This window comes from Artibeus jamaicensis, unplaced genomic scaffold (genome assembly GCF_021234435.1).
Source record: "Artibeus jamaicensis isolate MK-2021 breed Jamaican fruit bat unplaced genomic scaffold, CSHL_Jam_final contig_497, whole genome shotgun sequence".
In the NCBI taxonomy this organism is placed as follows: domain Eukaryota; kingdom Metazoa; phylum Chordata; class Mammalia; order Chiroptera; family Phyllostomidae; genus Artibeus; species Artibeus jamaicensis.
In genome coordinates, this window is record NW_026521863.1 from 11,742,526 (window position 1) to 11,765,914 (window position 23,389).

At 45.8% G+C, this 23,389-nt stretch overlaps 1 long non-coding RNA gene across 1 annotated transcript; it reads right to left on the reverse strand.

The window, feature by feature from the left end:
- Positions 1–4,686: 4,686 nt before the first annotated feature.
- LOC128627972 (uncharacterized) lies at positions 4,687–22,889 on the reverse strand. The gene is made up of 6 exons (XR_008392276.1): positions 22,803–22,889; positions 20,766–20,943; positions 9,239–9,391; positions 8,521–8,688; positions 5,733–5,883; positions 4,687–5,638 (listed from the first exon to the last, which is right to left on the reverse strand). It is a non-coding gene; the product is annotated as an uncharacterized LOC128627972 (long non-coding RNA).
- Between the last annotated feature and the right edge of the window lie 500 nt (positions 22,890–23,389).

Consider the following 23,389-nt stretch of genomic DNA (forward strand, 5'->3'; position numbering starts at 1 on the left):
ACTGAAATTTGCTAAGTGAGTAGAATTGAAGTGTTTTCACCCCCAGCAGAAAAAAAAAATTTTAAGGTAAATATGTGAGGTAATAAATGTGTTCACTAACTTGATGGTGGGAATCCTTTCACAATTATTAGGTATGTCAAGTGATCACATTGTACACTTTACATGTATCACAATTTCATTTGTCAATTATACTTCAGTGGATCTTAAAAATATACACAAATAACAATACCCTGATTTTAGTATTTTATTTGAGACTAAGCTATATCCCAATAATACCACTTCCAACTGTGTGTTGGCTCATTACCTGCTTCATTATGCACCTACTCCCTAGAGATGCTGCTGGTCTTCTCTGGCAGGTCACCAGGGTCAGCCAGTGGCCTTCCATGGAGTTAGTATTTTCTCTTTTTCTCTGGAAAAGGACCTGAATGCTCTGAGGTAAGTTTAAAGTATCAACTTTTAGTTTCTATAAAGAGATGAGTTAGTTCTTTATAAGCCTTAGCTCCCATAAATTTAGACTTGATACTGTCATCCATTTGGAAAAAACTCCAAGATGTGGGCTTTACATACGCCACCATTACATAAGTGTTCTTGCGGCTCAAGACTTAGAATGACCAGAGAAAACCTTAGAAAAGCCATTTCCAAGCTTGCAAAATTGACAACTACCACTACCACCACCAATCCAAAAGAAAACAACATACCAGATAAACCCTCCATTCTTATCAGAACGAACAAAGATGAGGTCTGACTCAGTTTCCTGAGGCCGACCTGTGACCCTGCCTGGGCTCTCCGGGTGCCCTGGGCTGACGCCGCTCCACTTTGGGGCGGAAGTGAAGGGAGTTTTTGTTCTACTCTAGGTTCATGTAGGACAGGATTTTCACAAGACTCAAAAACCAGAAATGCAGGTAAAAGATAAATACTCACTTTTTTTTTGTAGGGCAGGGGGACAGGGGTCAGATCTGGCGTGAGAAAGAAATTATAATTTAAAACAAGAAAAAGAGACATTTAAAAAAGTTGCTCGGTCATATCACGAGAAATGCAAACTGGAAGGTTTAAGGCAGGAGCCCCACCAGCAGCTTGGGGTCTCCCATCCACTCCTGCAGCCTCACGCACTCAGTTCCGAGTCACCTGCTTCCCGCAGAGCCTCCTGCCCTTCATTTGCTCCTGTCTTGTCAGGAAAGGGGAACGTACCTTCCCCATAAATTAACCCTGCGCAGTTCTGGCCTGGTACGCCACAACACAGTCAAGTCTATTTTCAAATAGACACAGTCAAAGTGCCCGGGAGTATTAGATCCCACCCGACCACTTCAGTGTTCCAGCCGGTGGAACATGCTGGCTGAGGGCAGAGCTGGAGCCCAGTCTGCAGCCGTGCACACAGGCTAAGATCTCAGCTCGTCCGCTTCATAGAAAACGGTTTCCAGCACGATCCGAGTGCTTGCTGCTGAGCCATCGCATTCTGAGACCTTTCTTCTGGGCATCACCCTTGCTTCTAACACCCAAACCAAACGGTGTGGTGTAACTGGAAAGGCCACTCCACAGAAATATAGGCGTGTTTATTACTCAACAAAGTGAACATTTTTTGAGGACCTAATATGTTAAAATAAATCAATGCTAGCTGCCTGTAAGGTACATAAAGATGAAGGAGGAATCCCCCTCCCTCCGCCCACCCAAGGGCTTTTATAATGGTAAGGTTCCTTTCATCGGTCTCAGAACAGCACCACACCAGGGGCGGATGGGTTTCCTTTCCTGTAAAGGTGAGAGTGTGAGGCCCAGGGGGGCGCAGTGACTTCAGACAGTCAGGGGCGCCTCCTGCACCAGCAGCCACTGGCTGACTCCCTGAAACGCCCGGGTGGCCTGCAGAGGGAGGAAGCATACAAATTAATAATCAAATATTTGCTGTTTCTGCAGGCCTTGGGACCTTGTCGCCTCCCTTGTCCTTGCTGTGAGCATTTGTCACCACATTTTGCCCACAGGAGGACTTGGCAAACCCATCAGTGCCACCAAACACTTCCGTGACATGGGATTTAGCTCCTCAGGGCTGTTTCCCCGTGAAGGATGCTCCCACTGACACCCCTATGGGGCTTCAAACAAATGACATCAGGTTCCCAATAACTTCAGATGAAATCAAGTGGAAAATGAAGTTCAGACAAAAAGAAAAAAAGAAGGCATTTCATCATGCTCTTGACAGGGTGCTGAAAAGAGGAAACTCGGCTGTTGCCGAGCAACCTCCCCACCCAGGGAGCTTCAGGTTGGGGCCCCAACTGTGGGAGTGACTTCCTCTGTCCTCACGTGTGCCACTCTCACTGCCAAAATGTCCTCTGGCTGCTGACAGCCCCTCCTGCGTGAGGCCAGGCTCTCTACCCTGATTCGTGCTGCTCTGGAAATGTCTCTCTGAGCCTCTGTCCCAGGAACCCAAAGTCCTTCTCTGCATGTCACGACTACTATATAATCTATATGCAGACAGCGTATAGGAACATATCACACATGCAAACTGAGCCAGCTCCTTGGATGTTCTCTGTTCCTTCCTCGCCAGCTGCCAGGTTGGGCAGGCCAGCTGACACCCAGCCAGGCCATTTTATTCATCACTGCACAACACCAGCGTCTGGCTCCTCTCTTCCAGAGAATCACAGGATACAAAGGCTGGGAAGGGGTGGGGGTCCCTCAGTTCCCCAGTGACAACTCTGAACCTTTCCTGGGGGCTTTAATCAAGCATTTGGCCCTGCTATTGTAAACCTGTCCTCCCCGTGATGGAGTACTTGTGACTTTATTCTCTGGGCCACAGGAAAAAGCAGGGTCTGAAGAACAGCTGGATGGAGGAGAGGAGGGGGCAGTCTCAGCTGCTGGGGCAAATGTCCATCAGGACCCCAAGTTTCTGTGTGGCAGATATGTGTATGGCATGATAAAGGTTTCATTTCACAGAAAAATTATGCTGTAATTCAGTGTCTGCTCCAGATGTCAGTTCCCAAGTCTTTCTCCTGGGCACGTCACTCTTTCCTCTAACATCCAGGAAAAACAGCTTGAGCCCACCCACATTCTTTATGTGCCCAGGACCTGTGTGTCTGGGGCATCTTGGAAGGATTCATTCCTCTTGGATTTCCCCTCTTTTTCTCTCTCTCTCTCATCCTCCTTTTCCACTGAATTCTCCACCCTCATGTGACATCACGTCACCCCATGCTGTCCCTCTCCCTTCATTCACCAAAGCACCAGCAATACAGGATTAGTGTGTATAGAAGATAGTTTAGTGAAGGGGAGGATAAGGAAGGAGAGTTACAGCACAGTGCAGACAATGTCAAACTGGGCATAGTCACCGTGGTCCTTCATTTCCCCAGCCACAGCCACCACAGAGACCTTCTCACTTCCTTTCAGGGCTCCTGTCTGCTGACACTGACTAGGATCTTGTGGATGTCACTTGTCTTCAAGGTCCTACCAGTCACATCTTCTCCCTCGGGTTATGAGGCCCTAATCCAGAAATCCTGCTACTTGCAGTGTAGAAAAACACTGGTTGCTTTACTAAGCAATACATATTTTATTCCTACTTATATCATTATCAGAAAAACCTACTCAATGAATGCATGGTGTTTGAAGCATAAAACACAAAGTATGAAGCATGATGTCACTTGCAAATCTTTTGTTACATTAAACATAGCAAATACTCATCATTTCTTTAGATCTGTTATCCTAAAAATAATAGAAATGTTCTCATTAATGTAGAAAAGGGCTCATTAGAAAATAAAAACTGAAAAATGCTTTTGAAAAGGCAAGTCAATTTTTTATCTCAAAATGTTTTTCTAGTGTTTGTATTAGATGTTCCTGCTAGATAGTAAATTACACCAAAATCTGAGACAACGCATATTTGCAGTCTCACAGTGTCTGTCAGTTACCGGTCTGGGAGTGGCCTAGCTGGGTGGTTCTGGCTCGGGGTCTCTCGTAAGGCTGCAGTCAAGATGTCGGCCAGGGATGTGGTCACATGAAGGCCTGACTGGGGCAGAAGGATCTGCCTTTGAGTTGGCGCCCTCACATGCCTGACAAGTTACTGCTGACTGCAGGCAGAAGCTCCTCGTCCTCTGCATGGATCTCTCTGTGGGACTGAGTGTCCTCACAACATGGTAGCTGGCTTCTTCCAAAATGAGTGATCCAAAAGAGAACACAATGGAATCAGTAAGGCCTTTTACCACCCATCACTGGAAGTCACACCGTGTCATTTCCATAATGTCCAATTGGTTGCATAGATAAGCCTTATTCAGTAAGAGGGGACTCCCAGTGTAAATATCATGAGGCAAGAATCATGGAAATTAGGAGGCGTTACAGACACTGGCTACCACACTGATTGAAATGAACATCAGCCCTCAAACACTGCATTTCATTGGATCTGAAATATCATTGACAGAAAGACACATCTTCATTTTATGTGACAATCAGAAAGAAAAATCTGTCCAATATTGGGAGACTCTTCAAACAAAGCTGGTTCACAAAAGGCTATGACTTTGGTATAGGGCCAAATAAGAGTAACTCCACTCCACAAAAAGTGAAAGCAATGCCTATCTCAACCTGTACTGATTGAAAAAATTATTCCCTGGAGAATATGAACCCAAGCAGGTAGGACCCTCAGAGACAACTTGCAATAGAGCTTAAGAGCCCCTCATAAGAAAGTTGATTTCAATCTAGGTCAAATGCAACCAAAGAGTCATTTAAATTTTAGGGGATGTTAATGTAGGCAAGTGTGCATCTTAAAGTCAAGAAAATACAGTCATAGCAGTGAAGATTTGTGTAAAATGTACAGAAACAGTTCATAGTTAGTGTTCTTTTGGGAGATTACAAAAATGGAGTCTTATTTGAGGAAAAAAAAGAACAGAAACTGAGTCCATCTGCTATGAATTGTTGGCCAATACTGTGTGCTTTCTCTTATCTCTTAAACTCAGCTAACTCCAGAATCAGAAAATGAAGAAAAGCAGAAAGGGAATCAGTGTAGAATCAGTAGAAATAAAATGAACGTTGAATTAGACCCACTTAGGTCCAGGTCTTTATAGCTGTGTGATCTTGAGCAAGTTGCTTTACCTCTCTTGGTCTCTAATTATATGACCTTCAGGTAAGGCCCAGGCAATAATCTACCTTGCCCGGTTGGAAGAATTGAATATCACATGAATAAAACCTCTAGTATGGTGTTTATCAGTGATAGCTATTATGGTGATCCCTATTTTTCATTTCTAAGACTATACTCCTTTTTTTGAGATTTTTTTTTTGAAAAGGCTCAACCAACAGGAAGACTAATACCCAGAGAAGATGACCTTCCTTCTGCCGCTCATTCAGTAATAACCATAAACATTAATGGAGTCCTGAGTCTTAATGGAACACGGTCCTGAATAGAGTAGTACTACAGCTGCACCAGTGAGGCAGCCCTCTCTCCTTCCCAAGGAGCTGTAGAGAATGGATGCCTTCCTCAAACCATCCCCAAGAAGGGTCACACTAAGTCTCCATCCTGGAGGAGTCTGGCAACCCTCACTGGTAGGGAATTTGGAGTGAATGGTTCTTCATTCTGCAAACATTTACTAAGCAGCTTCTAAATTCCAGACTCTGAGCCAGGTTGCAGGGACATGGAAACCAATAGAAACCAATGGCCAGTGCCCTTGAGGGGTTGATGGTCCTGTGGAGGAAAGAGCAAAGAGAATGATCAAGTGAAGGGTCCCACAAGATGTGTGGAGATTGTGGGAGCACCTAAAAGGACACATTGACTTCACCTGGGGAGATCAAGGAAGGCTTCGAGGAGGAGGCAATGCTTGGGTGAGCCTTAAAGGCTGAGCAGTATTTTGCCAGATGGATAGTATTGAGTCATTAGGGATCTGATAGATGACATCCATTTATTTCTTCCTTTCTCAAGTGTGGAATCAACTGAAAAGTAAGACACGGGGATAGACAAAATGCCAGCTTTCTTGCTGAGAAATCCAATTGGAGAACACGGCTCTTTTATGGTTAAAAGAGCATGCCAAAAAAGTAATTTTACAGTGGAGAAAACTGACAGACACTTCCTCAGGCAGGTGATCAAGGTCAACATCAACCGTCGTAAACCATGTTGACAGCAAGGCACACCTCGGTATGATGGGAATACACTGCACCTCTGCGGGCTTAGTCCACAAAACCCATAGTCCCAGTCTAATCCTGAGGAAAACCTCAGCCTAATTCTGGTCCATGAACTTTCTGAAACACCTGAGCAGTACTTCTCAAAATTGTCAAGATCATCGAAAGAAGGAAAATCTGTGAAACTGCCACAGTGAAGAAAAGCCTAAGGAGATGATGGAAAAAATGCAATACGGCACCTTGGAGAGGATTCTGGAACAGAAAAAGGACGTTAGGTAAAAGCTGAGGAAATCTAAATAAACTATGGGCTGTAGTTAACCAAAACACACCAATTTGGTTCATTGATTTTAACAAATGTATCATACTAAGGTAAATGTTAATAATAGGGGAAAATGGTGTGGTATATATGGACCTTTCTGTACCGTCTTCTCAGATTCTCTTTAAATGTAAGTGCTCTGTGACTCTCAGCATGTAGACATGCAGTTAATAAAAGAAGTAAAGAGAGGAAAGGACCCTTGCTGCTTGTGGCAAGGTTCCCAAAGTGTGACCTGAGGAACCCTTGGGGGGCGTGCCCCTTAAAGTGCTGATTTCTGAGGTCTGAAGTCAGGGGCTGCATCTCTGAATAAGACCGGAAGAAAGCTGCTGGGAGAAGCTGACTCAGAGATGTGGTTCGACAAATACCCTCTGACAGTTCTATCCTCTTACCTTTCACACTGCCCTGTGGAGCGTAAGCAATCTTTTCCGGAGAAGTAAAGGCAAGATCCCTGAAGAGAGCTTTTGATTACTGTCAGAAAGAATCACAGAGGGGCAAAGCAAGCCAGGAAGGGTGGGGGTGTTACAAGTTCAAGGTCTGTGTGCTCAGCACTTCAAAGGCCAGTATTCAAAATGTCGTATATAGTTTGTAGTAAAGAAAGTTTTTGTGATCTAGAAGGTGCCAGTTTGAGAACACGGGGCCTGGAGGGCTTCCCCAAATCCATCTTAAGAGAGTCCAGTATTCAGGCTTCTTTTACGTCAGCGGAAGGGAGAACAGGCAGGGTAAGAAGTGTGTGCCCACCCACCAGACATCTGGGTGCCAACAGGGATTTAAGGAAGTGAAAGAAATCTCTAAAGCGCGTGGTTCCCTTGACCCAGGCTGCTCTAAATCCAGTCTTGAGGCTTCCCCTATGTGTCAAACTCCAATTCCTCTAATAATTAGCATATCTATAGCAGGAACTGTTAGTCTGAAGGCCAGAGGGAAGACGCAGGCTAGAATGAAGACTCAGAGAGAGGCAGCACTTCACTCTGTTACAGGAGGAATCAATGGCAGGAAAGTCGGTCTCTGGGAGAATTGCCCGCTGCTCTATAGTGAATACCCTGTCCCCTCCCCTCCTCAGGTAGCACAGCTGACTGGGCTCCTGAAATTCAGAATGTTCTCCTGTGCTGTCCTGGAGGGTTACAGGTCTGTTCTCAGAGGCCTCACCTTCAGCTCGTCCATTTGCACCAATGTGCTATCTAATACCTTTTTCTGTGCATGCCGCGATGTGAGAGAGTTGAGAAGTTTGTACTAAAATTAGTTCACTACAAACATTTGTCAACCTTCTAATGATGCTATACCCAATTCTAACACGTGTATGTGCGCGCAGCAGGGGGTGCCCACCACCAAAAGCAGTTCTCCAATACCAACTGGGTTTACACAATTCAACTCAGTTCTGACGCTGTCTGCCCCAGATAGCAGCCGACTGCACAGGTTGAGGGCTCAGCCCTACCACTGACCCCACCACTTCTGTTAACAATCACAAGGCCACACTGTCACTTGTGCTTCTGACCAACACGCTATAAATCAGAGGTGCCAATGACCCCTCCCTGGGTGTGATTCATTTGTTAAAGCAGCTCACAGAACTCAGAGAAACATTTTACTTACTACATCACTTGCTTATTATAAAAGGATATAATTCAGGAACAGCCCATGGAAAAGATGCACAGGGCAAGGTACATGGCAAGGGGCACCGAGCTGGTTCCCATGCTCTCTCTGGGTGTCCCATTCTCCCGGAACCTCCTGGAGTTTTCTGGGGGCTTCATTACATACTTGTAATCATGGTCATTGAAGATCAATTCAGCCTCCACCCCCACTCTCCTCCCTAAAAATCAGGGGGTAGTCCTGGAATTCCAACCATCTCACTACAGGGTGGTTTCCCCTGGCAACCAGTCCCCCTCTGCAAGTGACCTAGGGGCTTTCCAAAAGCCATCTCATTAACATAACAAAAGACAGCTTTCATTGCTCTCATCACTTTGGAAATTCCAAGGCTTTCAGGAGCTCTGTTCCAGACCTTGGGACTAAGACCAAATGTACATAAGAAATCACAATATCGCACCTTCTGTTCACTGGTTGGTTTGAGGGAAAAGTGCTTTATGTTTGTTTGCTATGGAGCAGGATGAGGAAGCGTGTCCATGTGTCTTTTGTCCAAATCTTACCATCAGTACGGACTGGTTCACCGCCCAGAACAAAGGCAAGGTCGTGCTGCTCTCTAGGTTCGCTTCCGAGACCCCAAAGCTCACAGAGCTTAGCTGAGCTGAAAACCACCATCTCGGCTCCTCCCCTCATCTCCTGTTTTTCCCTTCCCGGGGCCCTGGCCACGCCTCCTGAATGGATGAACGAAAGAAGGGATAAATAAATAAAAGGGAAGTGTGGTGGAGGAAGAGAGTAGAGAGAAAGAGAATGGAGGACACACGTTTCACCTCAGGTCTCTCTCCTGGAAAGACCCATAAAGTGATTCATTTAGGATTTCTTACGTCAAGGCCAAGAATGGACGTGTTGTGGTTCCCCGACGGTATTATTTGATGACCAATTTGCCCTTTTAATCTATCCCAGCATGGCTTGAAAAGACATTTGACCTGCAGCCTGGGCAAGTGCCTGACTGGGAATTGAACCTGTGACCCTTAGGTTCACAGGCCAGCACTCAGTCCACTGAGCTACACCAGCCTGGGTTGCAGGCCAAGCCCCCAGTAAGGGGTGCATGAGAGGCGATGACACATTGATCTTTCTCTCTCTCTCTTTCTCCCTCCCCTCCCCTCTGTCTAAAAATAAATAAATGAAATATTTTTGAAATATATTTTTAAAGTGACGTTTTAAGCTTTAATTTCACCTCAAATGGAAACAGCAACTTTAGCTGCTGCGCTGTTCATTACTCACCCCAGGAATTGGACAGATTGGCCCTCTGCCCGTCTCCACACGGTCCCTGGTGGGCCTTCAGGAAGCCCTAAGAACATTCCGGAGCAGCGATGCCCCCAACGCTCCTTCCTCGAGAGTGAGAGCTACAGCAGGCTGGACAGACATGCAGGTGACCTGCCATTTTCCACAGGGACAGAGAAGGAAAAGCCATATGCTAACTTTCTGTGGGTGTAAGTAGCAGAGTCAGAACGTACGTCAAGGGAGTCATACTGCCACAGGCGGGCACAGGTAACCAGGTTCTTGGTGATCGGGACAAAGATTTGACCGAACACCCAGAGTTTATAGCAGAGAACATGGGAGCAGGCCAACTCCAAGCAGAGATTGACCTCATGGGCTGAAGGAATTCTATCTTTATAGGGCGGATCCTTCCTGGCTAGGTTTGGCAGGCTTTTAGTGAGCACGTACAAGTAGTTGTATTACTTTAAAGCTACTGCACGTGTGGTCTCCCATGTTTTCCCGGATTGGCTGCCAGGGGAGGGGGTCCCACAATGTTACCTGGTTGACCCCCCTTCTCTGGGGTCCCCTGTACTAGGTTCGCCTTTCCCTTCACCAGAGAATTACAGCTCTCCACGTTAGAGATTGGTGAAAAGGAAAGGAACTATTTATTCAAGTTATACAGACTCAAGAGTAATGACTTAATGTCTTCATCAAAATCCCAAAGTCCCTTAAAACACCCACAAACACACACAGTCCTTCTTTCCACCCTTACCTAGTCCAAGGTACCATATCTCAGGAAAAGAAATAAAAAGCCACGTGATGATTGTCTGCCAAAGCCGCATGGTGGTTCTCTGCTAAAGCTGCATGGTGATTCTTCTCATGGCTGCGGGCAATGGGGGGGGGTCCCCCCTACTCTGGCCAAAGCCATGTGGTTCTCTCTGCTAAAGCTACATGGTGATTCTCTCTCACAAGGCTGCAGGAGTCCCCATTCTGGCCAAAAACGTGTAGTTCTCCCTCCAGTGGCTGCCACCGATTAAATCCCCACACCAATCTTCCTCTGCAGCCCCATTTCCAAATCCTCCCACAATTGGCTACACTTGCCAGCACTCCCATATCCTCCCAGCTTTACTGGGCTGCCATAGTGAGTCTGGGCAGGTATGGCCCCATGGCATGGAGACATGCAACTCCAAGTTCTCACGCAGGTGCTGTAACCAGGGGGTGTTACCTCCCGATTACATCCTGGATGGAAGTCACTCCCTTCTCCCTGGCTCAAAGTATGGCCACAGCTATTTAACATATCTATGAAACCAGTTAAAAGTTACAGATATGTTAAATGACCATTCTAGAGGTTATCTGCTAAACTATTGCTCTGCAAAACAACTCAATGGCCCTGCTTCATGTATTCCATCCCCCCAGCTCAGACTTGTGGGGGTGAGAAGAGCCCATATTTTTAATATTTCCTGGACACCCTGAGTTCTGGACCCCACTGCAAATTTTTCTTTTGGGGGCCCCCTGGCTGCACCCTCCTACAGTATGGAGATGCCGCCTGTTTAACCCAGCCTTTTCCACTCACCTTTTTTTTTTTAAACAAAAACCCTTATTCAGTGTGCTCCCTCATACCCCCTAGACACTGCCAGGCCCTTGGTGAGTCTACCACTTCTTTGTGATCTTAAAAAGGTTGTGGGCCTTTCACACCAGCCAGGTTGGTCTTCTCATGATGTCTTACCTGTCTGTGCTCAGACTAATCCTCATACCTGGCAGGTTCATCTTCTCCCATCAGAATCTGACTCCTCCTTCCTTTCCACTTTCTCTGAATTCCTACAGCCCTTAGGGCCACATGCAATTTCCTGCTCAGTCTTCCCCACGTGGGGCCCGTATGCTGTGTCATTGTCACCCTTCTGTTCATCCCACTTCACTGGCCCTGGGAAACAAGGGCTGTGCAGTAAGCATGTGACTGTCTCTAGGTAACTCACTGGACATCCGATTTGCTGCACTACGCACCTGCTTATCCACGTGGCTCTCACCCCTTGAAATGGGAGTTCAAGGAAGAGGGGAGATCAGTTCAAGAGTGAAGAGAGGACAAGAAAAGGCAGGAAAAAGGGAGGATAAAGCACAAGAAATTAAATGAAGAAGAAAAAAGAAATAATAACTAGCCCTCAGGCTAGTCATTACATTTTGCTCTCCATCTGGTGGCACTTCTACCCTAGAAGGTACCAGTTTGACTTCGTAAGTGCCTGTTCAGACTATAGGAGTCATGTTGGATTTTTGATGCTCACATAAGTCTGACAACAGAGTCCAAGTTCCCAGTAATGCCCCCAAATCTTAAAAACCTATCTAGCATCTGCCATCCTCATAAGCTGGGTTGTGCAAATCGCTGACATTTTGTAAGCATTTGCTGCATTTCCATTGTCCTAGTACCCAAAACAAAATCCTACCCGTCCTGTGCCTGGTGCCATACTGCTGGAAAAACCAGACTGCCTCTCTTCCTCTAGGGCAGGAGTGCCAAACTCATTTTCACCGGGGGCCACATCAGCCTCAAGGTTGTCTTCAAAGGGCTGAATGTAATTTTAGGACTGTATAAATGCAACTACTCCTTAATAGTTAATCGAGAGCTTGCCACTGCTGCCAGGTAGAAATAAGGTGCAGGGCTGAGCAAAACAAGGTGGAGGGACGGATTTGGCCCGCGGGCCTTATGTTTGGCACCTGTGCTCCAGTGAGCTCAGGAAAAGACTATCCTCCTAGGAGCAAACTGGAATTTGGAAGGCTTTAGAATATTTATTTAACCTACTCACCCTCCAAAGGAGAGTGTAGTTATTAATTCATTTGTACTGAACACCTCTGTGTGCCACAGATCACTCTGATAACCTTTCCTTTTGAGATAATGTTGATGAAAAATCACGTTTGGGTAAGCACAAAAATAATTACAATCAGTGAGTGCTGTAAGAGTTTACCTGGGAGCAAACTGAGGTTTGGAACACTATAATGTTTATTTAATCTATTCGCTGTCCACATTTTTCCATATGGAGTGCGGCAAGTCGTCCAAGAGCATCGCTTGACGGTAATGTTGATGGGATGCTGCAGGAACTTACTCCTGTTTATAACAATTAGCCTATGGTAAAATTGGTGTTGGTAGACATCATTTTGCTTAAAGTCACAGAACCTATTGATGATGTTAAGTGAGGACTCACTATAGTACATTTGACTGATGAAAAGGTCTTGTCAGCAGCTGACCTGGCTATATGGTGAGTAAGAATAACCACCAATAGTGTGTGGAGAGAGATGGCCCTTAAATGAATCCAAAATTTTTTAGCTCAGAACTCAATGGTCCTTGCTTTTTCTAAAAATTTATTTTATTGATTGTGCTATTACAGTTGTCCCATTTTCCCCCCTTCACTCCCCTTTGCCCTGCACACCCCCTCCCACCCACATTCCCTGCCTTTAGTTCATGTCCATGAGTCATACATATAAATTCTTTGGCTTCTACATTTCCTATACTATTCTTACCCTCCCCCTTTCTATTTTATACCTATTCTCTATGCTACTTATTCTTTGTACCTTTTCCCCTTCTCTTCCCCTCTCACGCCCCTGTCGATAACCCTCCATGTGATCTCTATTTCTGTGTTTCTTTTCCTGTTTTAGTTGTTTGCTTAGTTTGTTTTTGTTTTTGTTTTAAGTGTGGTTGTTAATAATCGTGAGTTTGCTGTCATTTTACTGTTCATATTTTTATCTTCTTTTTCTTAGATAAGTCCCTTTAACATTTCATATAATAAGGGCTGGGTTATGATAAACTCCTTTAACTTGACCTTATCTGAGAAGCACTTTATCTGTCCTTCCATTCTAAATGAAAGCTTTGCTGGATAGAGTAATCTTGGACATAGGTCCTTGCCTTTCATGGCTTGGAATACTTTTTTCCAGCCCCTTCTTACCTGTAAGGTTTCTTTTGAGAAATCGGCTGATGGTCTTATGGGAACTCCTTTGTAGGTAACTGTCTCTTTTTCTCTTGCTGCTTTTAAGATTCTTTCTTTATCTTTAATCTTGGGTAACATAATGATGATGTGCCTTGGTGTGTTCCTCCTTGTGTCCAACTTCTTTGGGACTCTCTGGGCTTCCTGGATTTCCTGGAAGGTCTATTTCCTTTGCCAGATTGGAGAAGTTCTCCTTCATTATTTTTTCAGATAAATTTTCAGTTTCTTGCTCTTCCTCTTCTCCTTCTGGCACCCCTATGATTCAGATGTTGGAATGTTTAAAGTTGTCCCAGAGGTCCCTAAGCCTCTCCTCAGGTTTTTGAATTCTTGTTTCTTCATTCTTTTCTGATTGGAGATTTCTGTCTTTCTTCTGTGCCAAACCATTGACTTGAGTCCCAGTTTCCTTCCTGTCACTATTGATTCCCTATACATTTTCCTTTATTTCACTTAGTGTAGCCTTCATTTTCTCATCTAATTTGTGATCAAATTCAACCAATCCTGTGAGCATCCTGATTACCAGTGTTTTAAACTGTGCATCTTATAGGTTGGCTATCTCCTCATCGCTTAGTTGTATTTTTTATGGAGCTCTGATCTGTTCTTTCATTTGGGCCATTTTCTTTTTGTCTTGATGGCCAGTTACGTAGTAAGGGGTGGAGCCTTAGGTATTCACCAGAATGGAGTAACCCAGGTTGCTGTGTTGTGATGCTGTATGTAGGGTAGGCGTCCAAGAGGGAACAGTGGTGCTTGCTCCACTCTCTGCCAGATTTCAGTTACTTCCCCCACTTCTCATAAGCAAATTGGGCCCTTCTGGTGCTGATTCCCAGGTGGGTGGGTTTGCGTATGTTCTAGGACCCTGCGGGTCTCTCCAACAAACTCTCCTATGAGGCTGAGAGTTTCTCCTGGCATCTCAACCCCCACAGGTGTTTTCAATCAGTGTTTTGAGGCTTTATTTCTTTGAGCTGGGCCCCTGGGTTGCACAGTCTGTCTCATTCCCCAGTTTTGCCTGGTTTATATGCATACGAATATGGGACTGCTCAGTCAGCCAGTCACCTTGTGCACTGAGCCCCTGCCCTGAGCCCTGTTCCATAATCCACTGCCTCACTGGGTCAGCCAGCCGCTGCCTTGCCACCAGCCCCCTTCACCCTGGCTGCCCATCTCCACCCCTCCTGCCTGTCTGGATGAGTGTTTCCTCTTTAACTCCTTGGTTGTTGGACTTCCATACAGTTCAGTTTTCTGTGTGTTCTGCTTGGCTTTTCTGTTTGTTTTTAGATTGTTGTTGTCCTTCTTTTGGTTGTGCGAGGAGGCACAGTGTGTCTACCTACATTTCCATCTTGGCTGGAAGTCCTCTCAGTGGTCCTTGCTTTCAACACAGAGACTTTGACTCCTGCTGCTGGCATTCTTCCCCAGGGAATGTCCCTAGACACCACTTACTCATCTAGCTGCTACCAAGATAGAAATTCCGCCTCGGTGTTGGGCACTCGGGGAAGGCGTTGTCACTGGATGACATGGTGCCACTGGAGACTGGTCACCACATGCTGCTGATTTTCACATCTGGGCATGTCTAATCCATGTCCAAGGGTGAGGTGACCCCCCCCCCACTGGCCCTACTCCAGCTCCCGTCACACCCCTAGCCTGCGTCACCTTGCACAGCAATGGCACTTTCCATGGGATTCTCACAGCAACCTTGGAGAGATACTTCCCACATTTGTCTAATGACAGAAAACAAACAAAAAACAAACAACAACAAAACCCATGCCCAAATACCCTGCCCAAGGTAATCTTGCAAGATAGATTCCAAAACCTCATCAATGGCTTCAAATTTGGGTCAAGTCCAAACTTAACACGTATGTGAAGCTCTTTGTGAGCAACTTCTCTCCCCACCCCCAGCCTCCAATCCTGCTGGATTATGATGACTGAGACTCACCCCACCCCCAGCCCTTGCTTGACTAGACCCCTGAGTTTGCCGTTACCCCTGCTGCAACCTCCTTCTCCACCTTCCAACCCAACTGCCTCCTAGGCCTCCTCCTAGCTTTTCCCCATTTGTCCTTGGGGTCCCAGCACCTCATTCATTCTGCTAGTCAACCAGTCAGCCGGCATTCTGCTAGTACTCACCCAAGGTGCACCAGGCACCAAGGATATTGCCACAAACAAGCAGAACTGGTCTCTTATGCCCCACTGAGCTTGCAACCCAGTGAAGGGACACAATTAAAAAGGCAGTTTATATATATAAGATGCTTCACTAGGTGGTATGATACAGAATGAGAGCAGGGTGTGTGTATTAAGTATTCTCTGAGAAACAGCCAAATACGCGATAGAAAGTGTGAGAGTGTGTGTGTGTGTGTGTGTGTGTGTGTGTGTGTGTGTGTGTGTGTGTAGAGAGAGAGAGAGAGAAAAAGATTTTTTTAAAGTTTATTATAAGTAGTTGGCTCACAGGATCATGGTGGTGGGGCAGTCTCAAGATGTGCAGAGTGAGTGGACAAGCCGGAGACCCGTGTGAGCCAGCCAACAGGCCAAAGGTCCAGGAAGAGCCCAAGTTCAGCCAGTCCAAAGGCAGAAAATGATCTGATGGCCCCAGTCAAAGGCAGTCAGACAGGAAGAATTCTCCCTTACTCAGAGAAACATCAGCTTTTTGTTCTACTCATACCTTCAACTTATTGGATGAAGTTGACCCACACTAGGGAGATCAATCTGCTTTACTTAGTCTACCAGTTGAAATATTAACCTGATCTAAAACACATTCACAGAAACACCCAGAGTAATGTTTGACCTCATATCTAGGCACCCATGGGATAGTCAGGTTGACATGAAGTTGACCATCACAGAGTGCCATGGGGACATGCAGCTAGGACCCCCACTCCGGAAGTACTCCCATAATTCCCCCCACCCCAGGACTCCATGCAGTGTCCTTTTTCTCTGCTCTCATAGCCTTCATCACAGTCCTTGTGTCATAATTCCTATTGGCATGGCCTCTCTCCTGATGGACCATAAGTGCCTTGATGTTTATATGGTACGTTAAGACCTTGCTTTGAAGTCAGACCAACTAGATTTCATTTTCTGGCTCTCCTCTTAACTGTATACCTGGACACGTTTCTTACCAATCCCAAGCTTCAGTTCCCTTATCTGTAAAAAAGGATAGATTTAGCACCTACCAGTCTCATAAGAATGTTGTAAGGATTAAATGAAGGAATATTATACATGGGAAGTATTTAGAGCTGTATTGGCACATGGTGGAGCCTTAGAAAATAGAAACTATTACTCTCACTCACCATTGAACTTGAGCACCCAGCACACTTTCCAGCAAGTGACAGGCTTTTGATCTGACTTGGATAGCACCACTCGGATTCATTTCCTGCCAATGACTGTCTGTGTCCAAGGGCATCTCAGGGACTCATTCTTCCAGAACCCAGCCAGTATGGCTCAGTTCCTCCCAGACAGGTGCTGTGGGAAGGGAGGGTGTCTGATCTTGTCTGAAGGAGAGTGATGACAAGATAGATAGTGGTAGAAGGCTGTGGAGTGCCTGGAGCAGAAAACCGAGAACTATTCTGAAAGGCAACATCCTTTCTTTAGTGACCAGCACCTCCCAGCTTGATTTTCAGTTAATTGCAAAACTGACTTTAATCAGGCAATTAATTTTTGGCCAATTGCTTTCCAAAGGAGGACACCTCAGGACAACTCATGATCAAGCATTTGATTTCCACTTCAACAATAATTGTGTGCCCAGTGGGATGAACTGACATTGGGCAGTTGCATCTTTTGCTGTCATTAAGGATTTTCCTGCTTTGCCGGGAGCTTTGGAACCAGTGCCTTAGACTGGCTGACTCAGCAGTGCCAGACATGACAGGGTTTTACTGTTCTCCTGACAAGGTCATCCACCTGTTGCCCGGGGAGGCAAGCCCTGTCATGGGGTCTCCATTCAGGCCTTCCCTACCTCAGCAGCTCAGTTTCTGTGCCTGGGAGTAGGAACCATCACCCTCCCTGTATACTTCAGGGTGACAGTGTGTGATATGACACCTAGATCAATGAGGTGATATTTGCAAAAACACTTGGAAGAGAGCACAGTGTTACACACCTATGGGGGAGCAGCAGAAAAGATTTGGCGTGAGGGCCTTATGTAACCCAAACTAATGTTTATACGGAAATACATGCAAAGTGGGGGGAATAACTTCCCACAGCCTGTAAACCAACAACCATGTAGCCATGGTTTTTGAAAATTATCTAGCATCATCTTTGATAGTTCAGCAAGCTCTCTCTCTTCGGAAGTTAACAGCATGGGGCTGCACGGTGTTTGGCCTTCCTGATACTTTTTATTGCTATTGATAGTTTTCATTCCAACCCATCTTTCTGCACCAGCACCACCAAATGACTGAGTGTACTGCAAGATATACAGTATAACAACAGTGCACATTAAAATATAACAAGAGCAAACATTAAAATAACAGTGCAATGACCCCAACGTCACTCTGGTGGGGACTCCTCTGCACACGCCACAGTGCAGGTAGGAACTGGGCATTCGGTCCTCAGTCATGTTCGCACCGGCCTCAGGGCCAGAGCAGAAGCACAGTTTACAATTCACTGGGTTCAGTATGAAAGCCAGTGTCAGGGGTTTAATTGTGTCCCTCACCAGAAGATTTTGAAATCCTAACCCCCAGTACCTGCACACATGACCTTACTTGGTAATAATCACATTCCTAGGAGGATTGCTATAATATAGTTGTGATGGTTCATTTTATGTGCCGATATGGCTAGGCTTCACTGCCCAGCTACCTAGTCAAACAGTAATCCAGGTGTTGCTGAGAAGGTATTTTGTAGACGTGGACAACTTCTACAACCAGTTGACAGTAAACAACGATGAACCTTGGTAATGTGGGTAAGCCTCGTTTAATCAGTTTGAGACCTGAAGAGGAGAGAAAGTCTTCCTCAAAGCTGCAGCATTAACTCTTACCTAAGTGCCCAGCCTGCTGGTCTGCCTAACTGACTTTGAACTTGCCAACCCTTCCAATCACATAGCCAGTTCCATAAGATAATAGTAATTCCCTATTTATATATGTTATGTAAATATAACATATAATATACAAACATCTATAGGTACATACAAATTCTGCAATCCTTTAAGTAACAAATTTCATATGTAGTCACACACATGTATGTATCTATGTATGTGTACACACATATTCACTTGTATGGGTATATGCATATGTGTGCGTATGTGTGTGTCCTGTGGATTCTGTTTTTCTGGAGAACCCTGATCTAAGCGACAGTATAGTTAGAAATAGCAGAATTTTCCCAGAATTGAGATTTGGGGCTGAGTCCCAGACGCATCATGCTACCAGCTCTGGGAACTTTTGAAATTCCTGGAAGGCCTAAAATTCTCTTCTTACTTTAAATATCTCATCAATAATGTGAAAATTAAAAAAAAACGCTGAATAATAATACTTGCCTCACCTACTTCATAGAGTTGCTTTGAGTATCAAATGAAATAGATGAAAACACTTAATAAAATGTCACTAATATCAGCCATTAAATTCAAAGGGTGTATTTTCTACAAATGATAGGCAACTATCTCTTTTTCTTTCAGACTTTGCAAAATTGGCCTCTACATTGGACAATAAAAAGAGCGCGCTTGGCTTCGGACGGAAGGCATAAAGACAAAGTACTTGAGGTCACGTGAGTGAATTCAAGGAGGTAATCAATACTCTGCCGCCAGGATGTGTCCTTGCAGGGCTCAGGGAGGACAGAGAAAGACAGACAGGACGTGTACGCTCACTGTTGGCATGGAGACAGAAGGAAAGGAGGTATTTCTACCCGTCCTACAATCTCCTTAGGAGACGCATAACCGGGACAAGGAACAAATAGGTGACTGCTTCTCAGCCCTGTAGTGGGTGAAATTACTCTCCCAAGGCTTGTGTTGGGGTGTCTCTAAGCATGGCCGAGCAGGCCACCGTGTGATAGGAGAGACAGGAGGGAGCCACCACAGAGCAGAGACAGATTTCGGAGATGTGCCTGCTATTTTCTGTGTGAGGGGGGTGTCACCTGCCAGGAGTGCCACCCTGCTGCTGGTGGCTCCTTGTAGGTCAGCAGACGTGGAAAACTTGGAGTGCAGAACGCTGGCAGAACCAGAGTGCGAGCATGGCAACCTGTGCGCGTATTCGGTACTGCAGGATGGAGAGCTGTGCACAAGGTGCTGCTAAACTGTCCAACAGCATCCCTCCTCTCTGTGTCCGGGTCCGGGACTCGCTGCAGCCTCCTCCCTGTTCATACAACACAAAGCCAAACGGCTGCTTTTGCTGAGTTTGCTCCTCACCGGTGCATTGCCAAGGGCTCAGCAGTCATCACAGCTGTTCCTGCAGCCTCCGCCCCCCCAGTTCTCATTCACCGTCTTTAATGGTTAAATGACGCCATGCCTGTTAGGCCACAGGGTGCTTTTGTATTTCCCTGGTCTACCAAGTGTTATCCAGACCAACAAATCAGTTCAGAGAACAAAATGCTTTCTTCTCAAGTCCGACAGACAGCCCGTTCCTCTAATAGTATAATTCTAATTTAAAAAGCATCCAGCGTGCCTGGCGTGAGCTTGTTCCCAGTCTCACTGCCCATAGTCTGGGATTTCCCTATTTCTCAGCGCTCCTTGTGACACATTTTTCCTTACACATACTGGCTTCACCCTCACCCCTCCTTCAAGATTTGTCCTACTTTCGTATTTCCAAGACTGTTCTGCATGAGTATTTTCTTTGTCTTCCAGGATTCCTTTTATTTCCCATTTGTTTCCTCCCTAGATAATCATAAAAATCCAAAGCCTGGATCACCAGGTGTCATTAAGTGGGCCACGTAATTCCAGCATGTTTATGGCCACGTGTGCGTGAGCACTGCCCGCTCCACTCATCCCCTGTGTGTGTGTCTGTCCTGGAGCTCTGGTCCCCAGAGGCAAGGAAGAGTCCGCACGCTGGCGCCTGCCCGGGGCCACACCCAGGCCTCTGGAGTGGGAGGAGCCTTATTCCGCAGGAATTTTAGAGAGGAAGGGAGACTGTGGCGCCCTTCCTCGAGCGTGCTCCACGCACACCTGAGTTTAAGCAGAAAGTCCCATAAAAAAATGATAAAACCTTTGGGTGAGCAGCATCTCAAAAGCAAGGAAGGAGCCACCCTGTTGTACATCTGAAACTAATATAGCCAATAGCATATTATATAACTATACTTACATGCACATAAATAAGTAATTTAAAATTTTTTTAAAGCAAGGAAGGAGGGAGAGCGGGAGGGGGGAACTTTCAGGGAGAAGAGGGACGTGACACTTTCCAGCTCCCCAGAGTCACCTGAGATCGTTTGACAACATCTAGTAGGTTCAGAGACACAGATAACTTCGTTTCCCCAGCTGTACTCAAAGCAAAGCCGGCGTCCTGTGCTGGTGGGCCAGACCGGCCAGCATGGTGAACGGTCCTTAGGTTAAAAATGGTTTTTACATTTTTATGGGGGTTATGAAGAAGCTGGTGTGGTAAGGGGAGGGCGGGAGGTGTTAACAGACCCTGTTAAAGTTTAAAGTATTTATGACCTGGCCCTCTACAGAAAAAGCTGGCTCTGGAGTTTTCTAAACTTACCTGATCGTCTTAGGACTCACTTGTGGAGACTGTCACACACGCAGATCCCCACTGCCAGTCTACTGCAGCATTGTCGGAATCACTAAAGGTCAGGGCTGGCCTGAATGTCCATCCACGGGAGAATAAATGCAGTGGCCGCAGTTATTAACCCAGGAAACACTCACATGTAAAAACTGCACTGCAGAGAGATACACAGAGTATGATACCCTTTATACAAAGTTGTTAATGTAGCATTGTTCACAGATCCTGCCTAAGTACTAAAAGTATCCAGGTATTCATGGGAATGGTAAATATCAAATTCAAGTTCATAGTTACCTCTACAAAAAGAGAGAGAAGGGTCAGCGAGAGCACAAAGAGGATGTCAATGTTACATAATGTCTTACTTCTTTTTTTAAAATAATTAATTTATTTATCTTTAGAAGGGAAGGAGAGAGGGAAAGAATATCAATGTATGGTTGCCTTTCATGTGTCCCCGGCTGGGAACTGGCCCAAAACCCAAGCATGTGCCCTGACTGGGAATCAAACTTCGACCCTCTGGTTCACAGGCCTGTGCTCAATCCACTGAGCTACACCAACGAGGGCATGTTTTACTTCTTATGCTTCCTGGCAAGTAGATAAATAGATGAGAGGTAGATATAGATATAGAGACATATAATCTTACCTATAAGTGAACCCTAATGAATAAAATGAACAAACGAACAAAACAGAACCAGAGGCATGGAAACGAGGAACAGAGTGACAGGGGTCAAAGGGGAGGGGTCAAAGGGGAGGAAGAAGGGAAAGGTTCAGTTACAGAACAAGTATGAATGACCCATGGACGCGGACAACAGGGTGGGGACTGATTGTGAGAGCAGGGGGAGGGGGTTGGGAGGGGCCAGGGAGAGCAACGGGGGAAATTGGGACAACTGTAATAAAATAAAAAGTCAGAAAAATAAACCAATAAAGAGAAATATAGATATTTCAATATTACCCCTTAGGTTTTTTGTATACCAGAAACACTTAATTGTTATGATTTTTAAACATGACTGCTAAGTAATCTACAGCTCTAAATAGATATTCCAGGAAGCCGAAGTCTTTTAGGATTAATATATGGATCACGTAAAAGAAACTCTACACTTTCTGGTCCTTTTAAATGGTTCATTTATCAAGTGATGAAGACTTAAAAAACCAACTGACTTTTTCTAATCATTTCAAGGGGAGAAGGGTCAGCAAGCCTGTGCTTCATTAAGCAGACTCTTCCCCCTCTTCTGGAAGTGTTTTTATACTTGGATTTTCCTCTCTGAAGGAGGAAGCTTCGCTTCTGTAAGCAGGGGGAAATGCTGGTCAACAGATCTGGAACAGGAGCCAGGAGTAATGACTGTGGGGCAGCTATAGGCAGTTGCGGATGGGCTGTGGTGTGGTCTGAGGATAGAGCAGGCTGGGGCCTTGGCCGGGCTCGCAGCAAAGACACACCACAAGGAGTGTGTGTGTGTGTGGGGGGGAGCAGGGCAGCCTGAGGCAGCCGTACAAAGAAATCCTGTGGATGAAGCTTCCAGAGAGAAACAGATTGGAGCTGCTGGAGGATGGTGAGACCTACAAAAAAACCTGGAGGCCAGGAGAAAGGGCTCTGCTAATTGGAGTGTATAATTTAGGAGGTGAACACAGCACAAAGCCCTAGAGGGACTGACTGCAGATTTAATTAAAGATGATCTTCCCTAACCTTGTTCCTGCTTTAAAAATCATCGGCTCTGAGACGCACTGGAAAACCGCATGTGCCTTGTGAGATGGGCTTCTCCTTCTTTAGAACTTAGCCAGGAAGGACTGTTTTCCCACCTAGAATTTGGCCCTCTGGGATGGCTATTGGACTTGGGATTTTTCCTCAACTGCCACCTGCATCCCAAATATGACCCAAGGAGAGAGAAATGATACAAACACATTTGGAAAACTAATAAGTAGAAAGTGTTGTACACAAACAACAAAGGCTGAAACAAAAGTTTCTCAGGTTCCTACATGTCTAACTAGGGAACCCGAGAGCTGAGGGATCCCGGATGTACACACCTGTCCCGCCAGAGGCCGGTGGTGCTCCAGGCTTGCTTCTAGAGATGCTGCCTAATTCTGGCCCCATAGGCTTGGGGAGCACCGTCAGCTCCCCCGGACTTCCTGGCTTCTCTCCTTAGGTTGAGCGGCATCAGATGAATGATGGGAAAAGGTCAAGAAGTGCGTAAGGGGAAGGCCTGCCTGAAGAGCAGTGATCGTCATTTCTGAAGCTTAGAATGAGGAAGAAAAGCATTCCAAGTAACCACATGCAGTATCTGCCTCTGGAAAGAACACAGTGCTGTAGTGCGTGTGCATACCTACACAGACAAAGTCTCATCCTGTTACTTTATCACTTTGCAGGCAGAGACAGCAGGGACAGACACTTACAACAGCACTGGAAAGCACACCCGTAAGAAGCAGCAAAGCAGGGCGAGTGTGCAGGACCGATTCCAAGCCCTGTGCTATTGACTGACTGACCGATAGATTGGTTGGCACCATATCTTTGCAGCTACTCAAGCTTCCGACCTAATGAAGATACTTCATCGGTTCTGTAGATGCTGATACTGGGCCAGACCTTCCACATTAATTGCTCATTTGCTTCTCTCTGC